The following is a 13,866-nucleotide window of genomic DNA, read 5'->3' as shown; positions in this document are numbered from 1 at the left end:
CCATTTGTTTACTGTGTGGTCTTGGGCTAACTATCAATGTCTCTGTGTCTTAGTTGCATTATATAAAGTCAAGGGTAATAATGGTTATCTCATGGAGCTGATGAGAGATCTAATTGAGATAATCCAGTTAATGTGCTTATCACAGTGTATGGCACATGGTCCATGCTCAATAAATGATTTTATTATGTTAGTTGTGTTAGGCATGCTAGCATTCATAGATTACAGCACCCTTTCCCACTGGTTGATCCCTAGGTATTTTCAACACAGATCTCCAATCAGAACCCTATTAATCAACCGCAGCTGGAAATAACATGAAACCTATCTTCCACCAATGGCTTTTCAGTAAATGTCCATGAAGCCCTCATGATATTGATTCATTCAACACATTTTTATTGATGGCTCATTATCTTCCTATCACTGCTTTAGACCTATTCACTGAGCCAGAGATAAACATGTCTGGAATGGGTTTTAACTGGATTAGGAGGGTGGAAAGGGATTCATAGTAAAATATAAGCAAGTGATATAGCATAATATAAAAGGAGATCAGAATAAGACCATCTGGGAGCATCTTTCCTCACTATTTATTGACCCCTGGCTGTAGAACTTCCATGTACAGAGAGAGAAGAGCAAACAGCCTAGGATCAATCCCTGAGGAGCAGCCAAATTTAGGAAATGAGTAGAAGAGAAAACCACCAAGGGGAACAATGCCAGAGGCTAATTCCAGCATGTCATAAATGCAAGAAGTTTCATAAAAAGGTTGATGGAACCTTGAGGCTTCAGCAGGGCTGAATCATATGTTATTACCTACTGGAATGGCCGAAGGCATTTCCCCAAACCTGAAAAAGATACATAAATGATTGCCTGTTGCCAGACAGCTGAGGGCATTTTAATCTACATGTTATTGCCTCCTGCTGGCCAAACACTTGAAGAGACAAAGGCAGTTCCCCCAAACTACAATGCCTACTGTATACTAAACCTTGCCTTTGATGTGTATATCGGCTTTGCCTTAGGACAATTTGTGTTAATAAAGAGCAAGGGGTCCAGAGATTCAGAGAACTTGGTTCCTACAGCTAAACTCCTCTGGCTCCCCCATGGATTACAAATTTATATTATATTTCTAGTCTCTTTATTAATTTATACCGCAGCGCCTTCTCCAGATTCCTGAACCCCTTGCAGATGCGGATAAGACCCTGCAGCATTAGAACAAAGAGTGTTTAGATCAGTAAAAGGAAAACCAGTTTTCAGGAAAGAAGAATAGTCTAACAGTGTCCAATGCTTTTACGTGAATAAGCTAAATGGGCCAGATGATGTGAGTGAACATTTTTCTGCCAGAATGGTATACAAACTCTTAATGGATACTATGCTTTTGACCTAAAAAAGTTAGCAAGAATTCTAGATGGAAATCATTATGGAAATGATCTGCCAAAATACATATTTTATGAAATGTGCCCGTCAACTTCACATTGTAATGAATGCTGTCTGTTACCCTGGAACAAAATGATGCATTTGAAAGAGTCTGTGTTTTACCCTGAGATAGTGTTGGCTGTGAAACCCAGCATATTAGGTATACAGTACTTGGGGAGTTAACCTTAGTGTCTGTGTTTTGTACAGGCATGTTAATAATAACCTTGCAGAATAGTCATAAGGATTCAATAAGGTAACACAGGTAAATTGCCTAGTACTAGTAATTTAATATTTGTGTCCTGCCATTTTGGAGTCCCTTTTCTCCTCCAATTCATATTTATTTGATTTGATATTATGAAATCCTCCTCAGATGGGAATTAAACTAACATTCCATCCTAGGGGCCTCTGATGTCAACTCTCAGTGTGGCTTTGTCACTTCTTCCTTCCCTGAAGAAACACTTGAGGGATTAAAAGAGACAAAGACCAGAGAAGTCACTGTCACCTCATGAGGCTTTGCCACACTGGGGATTCCCTCATCTCTGAGTTTTGAGAAGAACTTGGGTGGCTTCGCTTCTTGGTAGAGCAAAGACAAATAATAAACCGGAAGACTCTAAAATATTAAAGAGATGAAACCTTTGTCCTTTGCCTTCTTAATCTGGCCTACGTTTTTCAAGGCTCTAAGCAATTACCAAGTGACAGAGTTGTCTAAAATCAATACTGCTGCGTTGTGTAACCACCAGAGAGCAGATACGAAGACTAGTGTCTGACCTGGCCCAGAGATTAATGAGCTTGCCGAGTAACGTAGTCTGACTACCTGGTCACGCATTTCTCTTGGCACATTCGACAACCAGGACTGGAAGGATAAGGAGGCTATGGCCTCACGTGGCTCCAGGAAATGCTCCCGTTGGTGCGAATATTATCCAAAGACCAGTGAGGTGGGAGAACACCCAAATGGCCCCAAGACTGCAATGCCAGGAGGCCAAGTTCACCTGAATTCCAGGTAAAAATGCTCTTGTGGGCGAAGGTAAGATCTGTTGTCTCAAATAAATAAGCTGTAAATAAACTAAAAACTAAGACAAGACATTGGTATTTATTTTATTTTTTATTTTTGACATTGATACTTTTTAAAAAAGCATTATTAAAGATGCGGTAGATTTGTAAAGTTCTTTATAAAAACAGAGGATCGATGCCTGCAACACAAAAAGGGAGGACTGTTGAACAGATTGACTTCATTTCAATTTTTCTGGGCTTAATTACACTTTTACCATTGGGTCCATTTATCTTCATGATCAACTTCCTGAGGGCAACTCAGCTTGACCCCATGGATCGGTGTCACACTTCACTCTGATGGACCTAGGAAGCCAGGAAACTCAAGCCGTGCTGCCTTGGGTCACGTGTGAATGCAAGATGAGGAAGGTCATTTCTAAAGATGTAAATGGAGACTGTTGCCCAGCGTGGTCCCTCTGGAGATTCAACAGAAGATGGCTTGGAAATGGTAACTCACACCCAACAACAGGTAGCAACTGGGGCATGGGTGGAGCAAGCTGGAATGATGACAGTGTCTTTGAGAAGCATCCTGTGTGGTGGTGACAGTTCTCTTTGGGGCAGAAAAGGTGTTTGGTTTTATTTTTGGTTGGTTTTGTGTGTATGTGTGTGTTTCAATGTCCTCTTTGTCACTGTGACTGTGCAGTAGATACAGTCAGGTCATATAATGAAACCATTCATTAGCTTTGGGAATATAAACTGAGCCTCTTCCTACTCATCTCACCCATCCTGAAGGTCAGAACAGATTAAGATCACCCTGAAATGAATGGACTCCCTGGCTGGTGGTGTACTGATACTTTCAAGATGGGTTAGTTACATCAGTTCTGAGGCCCTCAGAATTATTTTCCTTTTGAACCATCAGCATGCATATTTATGTACAAAGCAAAAAATATCATTTTTAAAGCAAACAATTTATATTGTAGAAGGAGGGGGATAGACATGATACAATGTTGCCAGGCAGCTGTTGCTTGAGATTGAAAGCTGAATACACAATATTGTAGGACTATAAAACTGAGGTCATTTGTTGGAATTTTAGAGACCAAGGAGATAACATTTTATATTCATCATGTGGACTTTTAAAAAAATGTTAAATTATAGCTCATGGCTACATCCTTTGTACATTCACATTACCACCTCAGACTGTTTAAGAAGAACAGTGATTTTTTTTTTTTTTAAGGAGAGTATGAGCCGGAACACTATCATGCTTAATTTTAGATTTTAGCAAAATTGAACTTTTCTATCCCTAATTAATGTTTATTCAGCCATAATTAGAAAATCACACACTGATGTGGAAAGAAAAAAATATATATGGTAGGAGAGGAAGTTGGTAGGAAGCTGAGGGTATTAAAGATCAGGCAATAGGTATAAGGCACTTTGGAATTTATCAAGATATAAGTACAGACCCAATCGGTTTTGTAAATAAGAAATCTTCTGAAAGTTTAAAAAATTTAAATTATACTTTAAAAATATATTTAAATATATATGTATATTTAATTTAGTTAGTTATTTTTTAGAGAGAGAGAGAATAAGGGGGAGGGAGAGAAACATCCATTGGTGGCCTCCTGCACGTGCCCTACTGGGGATTGAACTTACAACCCAAGCATGTGCCCTGACCTGAAATCAATCCAGCAACCTTTTGGTGCATGGCACAAACGCCTAAACAAACTGATCCACATTGACCAGGGCAGATCTGTGACTTTTTAAATGATCAAGAGGTAAATAATTAAGACCATTGGTTCTCAGACTCAATGGAACAAAGATTTTGCAAGTTGAAGCTAGAGGATCTACTGCTAAAATCAAATAAATAGCAAGCATTTCCCAGTGCATATACAGTACGTTACTAGAGCTTTCTCAATTGTATGCGTTTTCCTCATAAACTGATCTTAAACCATTAGTGTGGGCAATCATTTATCTTGACTTCTCAAGGTGGTATTTGATTTGCCTATAACATATAATTAAGGTTGTCCTAGCAATAATTTATGGTGTTCTTTTAACAACACTATGACTCCTAGATGTTCTTGCCTTTAAAGATGTTAAAAAACAATAAGCTGATCTACTGGCAGATAAGTGACTTTAAGCTTAAATAGAGAGAAAGGAGTCCAGGTGTGCTTCTGAGCCCCCACTCCCTCCCCCCTCCCCCGCGCCTCCCTCCCACAGCCCCAATGAGGACACTGGAAGTGGAGTGTGGAAGAGAAGGACACTGCAGGTGGGATTCTCTGGCAGCCTTTTCAAAGAGTGGTTTCAGCAAGTGCTACCTAGTAAATTTTGAGACGTTTCTGGAAGGCAGTGCTGCCATTAATTACTTTCTATGCTCCACCCAAAAAGAAATTGGTTTTTATGTACTTGTTACTCCTTTAAAATCTAGGTGGTGAGCGTTTGAAATGACCATACACTTTACTTAAACAAAAATTCTGTCAGTCATTTTAACAAATATTTACTGAGTGCCTATCAGTGACAGGAGTGAAATCTACATATGCCTCATTTGAATCCTTGGAGATTGGTTTTGAAGGTTACACACTGCACTGTTTGTCTAAATTATCACTCCTCTTGGCCTTCCTGAAAGAATATGTTGTTAGCTTTCAGATTCTCTTGTAATTTTGCCATCTCTTAAGAAGCGCCGGAGAATAAACGCACATACCAAAACACATTAGCAAGGAATTACAAATATTAGCTAAAGGCAAGAGAAATGCCACAGAAGACTGCATATCAGCACACTGCCTGATTACTATTTTAAAAACTCAGTCCACTAATGTTTTAAAATTAAAGAAGGCCAAAGAGAAAGAATGCTTACCCCTGATCCTGGCTACAACCATAAAAGGATGTTTTTGGGAGCACATGAAGAAAAGGATAAAATGAGATTAAAGTAGAAACCAGGGGTATTTATGCTATAGGCTTAGCTTCATTTCATGAGCTATTTGGTATTACATAACTTTGGAATTAAGTCAAAGTTGAAAGATCTTGGAAATTTCACAAGATATTAGACTTGATTCCTTTAATCTAGAACGGCCTCCCCAGCCCCTCAGGACTTCACTAACTCAATCACTCAACATATCACTGAACATCAAATTCATTTGTAGGGGAAGTGTTAAAAGAACGTGACTCAAAATAGAACATGAAATGAAGAGACCCAGCCTCATGTGTTCTCAAAACAGTTTATCCAAAATCCTTGGAAACAATATGATAAGGGGATGTATAAGAGAGGGCAAACACCAGACATTGGGAATCTATGTGGGCTCTGTTATGAAAAGCTGAAGCACAGGAGGGACAAGGAATCTCTAAGGTTTAAGACTTTCTGGAACATCATCATATGGAAATCTTATGTGTATGTGAGAAAGTCCTATAAATGAGCGGCTTAAAGGACAAAGTACATTACAAAAAAAGAGGAAAAAGAGAAGAAGGGGAAAACAAGAATTGGAGTTATGATGTTTTCTTAATCAAAAAATTATAGTGTTTGTGGAAGTTTGGTTAGATATTGGATAGAAAAATAATTATATTTTTGTAAGTGTATGTGGATATATACATGATATCCACTGATGGCACTTGGTGAGTGTAGGCAGAGACTGCCCAAAACACTTACGAAGGGGAACCCCGTCCCCAATTCCTATGACCGAGGCAGCCATGTTGTGTAGCAGGTGAGAGGTGATTGGATCAAAGTGACACATGAAGCAAGGACCTTATCACGTGGTTTGGCACAAAAGGAGAGAGGGGCCCATCAGGTGCTCACTCTTGGGAACTACAATTGGGACACACGGTACAATCTATAGTGGAGGTGAAGCTGAAAGGTAGTGATGCTGAGTCCATCAAAACAGGTGATGGTACCCACAAGAGCCCTTTTAAGCCAATGTTCTGAGTAAATGAAAAATGAGTAAGAATAGAAAAGTGAACTGAAGAAGGAACCTAAGTAGACTCTCAGAGGGGAGTGGGAAGCAATGAACAAGAGACATACAGGAAATGACCAGAGGAGAGCGGGCAGAGCCTTGGAGCTGCTTTGGTTCTTCTTCTTTTTTAAAAAAATATATTTTTATTGATATAGAGGGAGAGGGAGAGAGAGAAACATCAATGATGAGAGAGAATCATTGATCAGCTGCCTCCTGCACGACCCTACTGGGGATTGAGCCTGAAACCCGGGCATGTGCCCTTGACGGGAATTGAACCCGGCTAGGGGTGCTTTGGTTCTTGACATCTTCCCAGCATGAATTCTTACACTATGTCCCTTCTTCTTGAGGTGACTTGAGTGAGTCTCTGATCCTTCAAATCAATAGAAACTAATCACAGAAGCTATAGAAGAAAAGCATTCCTGGAAAGCTAGAGCAGGAAAATGAGCCCTCACTTAGCAAAAGGGACCATAGCAATTGCACTTCATCTCTGTGTGTGTGTGTGTGTGTGTGTGTGTGTACACCTTAATCAAAGCTGACCCCCCTTGGAAGTACTTCGTACATCAAGCAGAACATTAGTAACCATCATGTTCTGAGTGTATTCATCAAATGTGTCATATGTGCAAGGTTCTGTACTAGGAACCATGAAGATATACAAGGGAGAGACATGCCTTTTCTCCTCACGAAGCACTCGTAGGAGGATCTGACTAAACTTAAAACACCTCTTTCTTGGAATGGTTTTCCTTTACCATTCCATTTAAATTAGGTCCCCTTGTTATGTTTCCTCATGCAAAAATGTACTTTCCTATCACAATCAAACTTGCAATGGCTTATCTTTTTAAACCGCAAGGCATAGGAGGGGTACTCTGTACCCAGTACATGGTATGTACTTAATACTGAAAGATGTAATAAATAACTGGAAACAAATGGAGGCCATGACATAGAAAGTTGAGTAAAGGATTTCTGTAATTCTCAAAAGACCAAAGAGCTTTTATATTCAGTGAAAGTATGATGCAAATAAGTCATATAATTCAAAATAATTATAAGCACTATATGATTAGTTTGAATGCATTAAATTTAGGGAAACATTCACTTTAATACTCTAATCACTTTAATTTTGAAAGGTGGGTTTTGTCTTATTTTTCAGTTTGTGGCCTTGCCACCAGTTACATTCACTTCCTTCATTTCCCCCTTTTTCATTCTCAAGTGCTGATGCTTCTTTTAAGTAGATTAGACCTTGATTTCCTTACCAAGGTAACCTCATCTCTCTCTCTCTCTCTCTCTCTCTCTCTCTCTCTCTCTCTCTCACACACACACACACACACACACACACACACACAATTCAGCAATAGACCTAACCTAATTTTTTATGACTAGTCTCCAAAGTCCAGTATATGAGTCCCTCATACAGTTGTAGAAATCAGGAAAGGTTTGCAGGTGGAAAGGCAGGGGAGAAGACCTGGGCAGAGCTGATTCTTGGCCACCCAAATTCCATGAGAACGCTTCTGTAAATTCTTTCAATGGTCGGGTAATTAATCTGTAATCAAGTTAAACCACCCATTTTTCTGGAAAGTTAAGCAATTAGAACATATTTCCAAAGTATGCAAACTATGAAGGTGGCCACTTCCCAGTAACTACCTCATCTTCCTGTAATGCCATTCCAGTTTGGTTTCCTCATGCATGCTTGAGGATTCTCCTCAGAACAGATCTTTCTGGGCTTTTTTAGATTTTGAATTCCAAATTTGGCAAATTATCTTGGCTGACATTTTTCTAATTTGCTTTACTCATGGTATTGCATAGGCATTGCGTGGCAAATGCACCCGCTGTCATTTTGACATAAGCTGAGACTTTGAAAGTTCTTTAGACTACTTAAGAAAGAGTATCTGCTTTTGTTGCATACGTACAGATTATATGCCTGCTCCATCAATGGAAACCCCACAGTTTGGCATTGAGGACTCTTACCTCTAAAAAAAGGGACACACGCCTATCCTCAAATGCTTGCTCAGACTGGCTAATCGACTTACAAATGGACTTCGTCATTTACCAACTAAGCTTTGCTTTCAAAGACCTAGGACGGAAAGACATTGGGAAATATTAATAATTCTTGACAGCAATGCAATATATGACGATATAAGCAATGCATGGATACAGTCTATTAACCCTCACTTAAAACTAAAACTTCCTTCATCCAAGTATAATATACTGTACAGACTTCTCCATCTGAACGATGCGTGAAAGAAACTTCAGGAAACATCTAACATATTCCACAAAGCTTTCTCCTGCTGTATATTTTTCTAATACACATTCAGTAAGTACATAAAATGTTTATACGGCAATAAAAACATCACCTAAGCTTCAGTGGAACTAAAAGTAGTTTCTTGGTTTAAATGTGGTTTCGAGACACGTGTTGATGGAATATCAATCTCATCCATACAGGGTCTGTCAGTCTAGCTGCTACAAATGTAATGGCAAATAATTAGAACCCTAGGAATTTAAACTTTACAGACAGGTTTAGAATAACATATTTTAATTTTATTAAATCATTTCAAAAGCAAACTTGAGGGCTAAAGGGAGGAAGGGGGGTTGGGAGGGGTTTGTAAACATCTTAGGACTACACACAGTTTCTTACCATTTTCAAAGCAGCTTTATATATCTTCTCTAATTTGAATCTCATAAGCCAATGAGCTAGAAAGCAGGTATATGAGTCACAGAGTTGTTATCATCACTATTTGAAGGCCTATAACCTGTTTCTAACCTTCTGAACAGCAAAGGAAAAACTGGACCTTTTCTCAACTTAAAATTAACTAGAATATCACATTTCTTCTTCTTTCACTGGAATTAGTTAGCAAATAGGCTGAGGCTGGATGAGAACAAAGCTCTGTCTTTATCCAGAACTCATTTTTTGGGGTCATATTTAAATTACACAATAACAACACAAAGCAGTAAAACACTGAAAAATTTTAAGTAAAATTACCACTAAAAATCTCCATTTTCTTTTTTTGTAGATTATCTCCCAGCTTAGTTTCCACAGCTGTATTTTGCTTTCTCCTCTTTTCTTTCTAATATATCAGATAGTCTCTTACTATTACCTCAAATCACCAATAAGGGAAGAGATTAAAAGACCTGCCCAAAGTCATGTACAGAATCAGAAAGTGACAGGACTGGGACTAGAGCCTCGATCTTGCCTGCATTTCACCCCGAAGCTCTTTCTATTTCACTATACTGTCTCAGAAAGGAAAAGATGTCCCTTTTTAAAAAAAAAAAAAATTAAATCCACACAAATCTAAACTTAAAAAATAGATCAATTAAAATGTGATCTGTGGATTTACACAATGATTTACCACCATAGGAATCCTATACATGCTGAAAATTCCTCTTCTGCATAATTAGACCTAGTCTCTAGCCTCAAGGAGCTCATATATCATTTACAATTTGACAGAAATCCTGGAGAAGAATGTATATTTAGAAGTAAAGGATTTGGGTCAATATCAAGTTAATCAGAAAAGAAAATAAAACATCTTGGGAATTGTAATGTGAACCAGAGGAGAGCCGAAGTGGAAACCAGCTCTGCAGAAGCACATGGGCAGCCCGTGTGCTCCTGTGTGTAGTCATAGGGGCTGTTTATGTAAGAAACCTCAGAGTCTAAAGCACAATTACAAAACGCTGCTCCAGTTTGCCATCCTCACAGATGCAGTGGGAAAGCAGGCTGCTTTCAAGACCGTGCCCAAGTCCCATCCTGGGAACTGTGCACGATTTTTAAAATCCTGCCCTCCGACTTACCAGTAGCTAACACAAGCGTTCTCAGACTGCCGTCCATTGTCAAACTGCATCAAAATAGGTGCTTGTTAAAAGTGAAGATTCTTTTCTCAATCAAGACCTATTAAGTCACAATGTCTGTGGGATGGTTTGGGATCTGCTTTGTTGTTGTTGTTTTTTAACAAGCTCTCCAGGAGATTGGTGATGCAACACAAGTGTAAAAACCATTGACTTAGAGACGTTATTGGATACTTTAGATATCAATTTTTTAACCTCTCATTTTGATGTTTCTATGTCCTAAGTTTTGTTTTTCCTTCCCCATGATCACTTGGAATCCAAAAGGTTCCAGTATTTAGCAAATTACAGTAAAACTCATTAAGCCACGGAGGGCTGAGCTAAGTGAGCTCAGCATTAATTCCCATTAGGTATCCAGTTCAACAACTGCATTGAAGTCAAGGGGCAATGGATACACCCATCAATTAACGTAGATGAGGGTAGATGAAACTCTGAAAAAGGCAAAAGAAGCCCCCAAAAACTCATGAAACAAGCTTTTAGAACAAAGTTATAGGTTAAAAAAGGTATTAAGTAATAGCAGTTCTTATAATAAGCTCTATGTCCTGGCCTATTGATCCGGCACCAGTTAGTTTTCCTGGCAGAGAGAGAACTAAGGCAATGTGGATTCTAATTTTTAGCTATTGCTACTGTGTGGCTCCTTAAAAGTCTTGAGAGCAATGTTATCTTAGGTAATGACCCTCCAGGGCTGATGTTCTGCATATTTATTTCTGGCTAATAACTTCAAGAATTGAAAGAACTGAAGTGATGAATCCTCAAGCCATCAAGATTGAGACAATAAACCTGTAGATACTTCAGATTAGAAAAGTAGCATAATATTCTTTAAGGTACTTAATGATCATATAGAGTTTTAAATTATGTCTATAACTAAGCATTCGCAGGTATAAACCTTGAAGACTAAAAGTGCCATACCTCTGTGCTACATATTTTTGTTAAATTAGCAGCCCAGATTAATATACCCTAAAGGGCATGACATAAGGTATAATGAACACTTTCTGGATGTTACAGTTATAATACAATGAGTAACAATAAATAATGAGTCAAGAGTAGTGATTGTCATTTTGTTTTTCAGAAAGGCATCAAAATGAAAATAAAATTTAGTTTATTAAAGCAACACTATTTCCTAAAGCTTCAATGCTTAAAAACATGAACATCAAGTAGTATTTATTAAATATTCTTACTCTGTAGAGTGAATTTGTAAAAGTTTCTTTTAAAAAGAGATCTATAGACAATGAGTAACTCCAGAAAAAAAAAAAAAGTTAGGTAAGGAAGAACCAACCAAGGGATAAGAATTTGAGATGATGGACAATTAACTCCTTGGCCTCTCACGATCTGTCTGAACACAGATCCTACATGCACTATGATTCTGGCAGCACTTCTGCACGTTCCATGTCAGATTACCTGTTTCTAACTAAGGAGAAATTCATTATTTTTCATGGTAGTAAAATAATTATAAGTTGTTGGGTGTCTACTACTATACATACATCAGGAATTTTATAGACACATTTTATTTTTTATTTTGTTTCATTTTTAAAAAATTATCTTTATTGCTGAAAGTATTAGATGTCCTGTTTTTTCTTCCATTGACCCCCTCCACCCTACACCGGCCCCTCCCAGGCCTTCACCACACTATTATCTGTGGCCATGGGCTATGCATACCCTATATAATAAAAGCCTAGGTGGCATCATGCCCTCGTGCGATGTCGCCACAACATGGCCATGCGCACAGTGGAGGCAGGGCCCAGCAGCCGCTCTGCGCCATGAGGCCTGGGGATCCTGGGGCTCTGCGTGGCGTGGATGAGGCTAGCCCCGGTGTCTCTGCCGCCTTAGCGGAGGCGGGTCCTGGTGGAGGAGGTGGGTCGTGGCAGGGGAGGGCAGTTGTGGGCAATCAGGCTGGCAGGGGAGGGCAGTTGGGGGGGATCAGGCTGGCAGGGGAGCAGTTAGACGTCAATCAGGTTGGCAGGTAGAAGCAGTTAGGGGCAATGAGGCAGGCAGGCGAGTGATTAGGAGCCAGCGGTCCCAGATTGTGAGAGGGGTCCCAGATTGGAGAGGGTGCAGGCTGGGCTGAGGGACATCTCCCCACCCACATGCATGAATTTTGTGCACCAGGCCTCTAGTACTCATATAAATTCCCAGGTTAATCTCTCCCCATCCCCCCCCCCCCACTTCCACCCATTTTAGACATGAAGAATTATCTGGCTAAAATATCTTATTTGTCTCAAGAATCCTGATGGGTTAGTATTATCCTCACTTTACCATTGAGAAAACCGTAGCTCAAGGTTAACTGACTTGTACAAGAACACAGCTAGGCAACACCAGTGGTGAGATTCAACCCTCAGCTTTATTTTGAACCCATACTTTTCCCACTACGACATGCTGGCTTCCATGAACCTGTGGGCCCAATGGTATATATTTTGTGACTGCTTTAAGGAGTTAGTTTGCAGACCCAGAATTAAACATCTGTTTCTTTCTTTACGGTTACTGTGCGTCAGGATTTCACCAAAGCCATTTGCAATGGGAAAAATGTAATTATTTGATATTTTTTTTGTATGACAAAAGTCAGGGTGGAGCTTCAAAAATACATACTGAGTGCCTACTATGTGCCAGGCTCTGGTGATACAGTGGTTGGACAAGACAAACAAGGTCCCTAACTCTCAAGGAGATTACATTCTAATGCGGGAGAGAAAACAACTAAGCAAGTCAACAAATGTGTTTCAGGCAGTAACCAATGTTTTTAAAAAATAAAGCAAGGCTCTGTTGTGAAGGGTGACTGGGGTATGTGACAGCTATTTTATTTTATTTTTTAAAATATATTTTATTGATTTTTTACAGAGAGGAAGGGAGAGGGAGAGAGAGTTATAAACATCGATGAGAGAGAAACATCAATCAGCTGCCTCCTGCACACCCGCTAACTGGGGATGTGCCCGCAACCAAGATACATGCCCTTGTCCAGAATCGAACCTGGGACCCTTGAATCTGCAGGCTGACGCTCTATCCACTGAGCCAAACCGGTTAGGGCTGTGACAGTTATTTTAGACAGTGTGGTCACAGAAGGCTTCACGGATGAGGTGACGTCCTCACTGAAATCCAAAAAAGGAGAAAGAGGCAGGCAAGCTAAGAGGCAGAAACACAGTGGGTGTATCCAAGGAAGAGCCAGAAAGGCTAGTGTGGGTAAAACAGAGTGACTCGGCACACAGTGGGAGAGAGGTCAGGGAAGTGAGCAGGGCAAAGTGTCTCAGAAACCCACATCCGAGGAAGGGCACTCATCCATAGCAATACGTGGAGGAGTGACATGCAGGTGGCCCTGGCTGCTGTCAGACAAGAGAGATGGCAATATGTTGGCATAGCAGGTTCTCAGTTCAACAGCTATGCCAGCATCTTGCCTCCTCTCCAGTTCCAAGTTACAGGAGCAACACCATGCCTCTTCGGTGCTCAACTTTTCCAACATCTTCCCTTCCACCTGAGGGAGGGAAAACACACTCATTAATGGAAAATGCAAACTTGTTTCTGAACATTACAACACAGCATTCCTAGAGCATCCAACTGGGAAGAGGTAGTTAAGCACAGGAAGGCGGTGGCTCTCCTTTTTTTCACGGTCTTTGATCTAATATGAACCTCGAGAATGTTTACTGACTGCTTGGGAAACAACAGGGGGAAAATTCTGACGAGAAGTTTAAGGCAGTCAAGTCTGAAGTTGATGACAGTTGATTATAGG

The 13,866-nt window shown here is 39.9% G+C and overlaps 1 non-coding gene across 1 annotated transcript; it reads right to left on the bottom strand.

The window, feature by feature from the left end:
* Positions 1 to 13,466: 13,466 nt before the first annotated feature.
* MIR31 (microRNA mir-31) lies at positions 13,467 to 13,547 on the bottom strand. The gene is given in 1 exon segment (NR_129134.2): positions 13,467 to 13,547. It is a non-coding gene; the product is annotated as a microRNA mir-31 (primary transcript).
* Positions 13,548 to 13,866: the final 319 nt, after the last annotated feature.

This window comes from Eptesicus fuscus, chromosome 15 (assembly GCF_027574615.1).
Source record: "Eptesicus fuscus isolate TK198812 chromosome 15, DD_ASM_mEF_20220401, whole genome shotgun sequence".
In the NCBI taxonomy this organism is placed as follows: Eukaryota; Metazoa; Chordata; class Mammalia; order Chiroptera; family Vespertilionidae; genus Eptesicus; species Eptesicus fuscus.
Note: the sequence above shows the minus strand (reverse complement) of the source record. Positions and strands in the feature narration are given on the sequence as shown.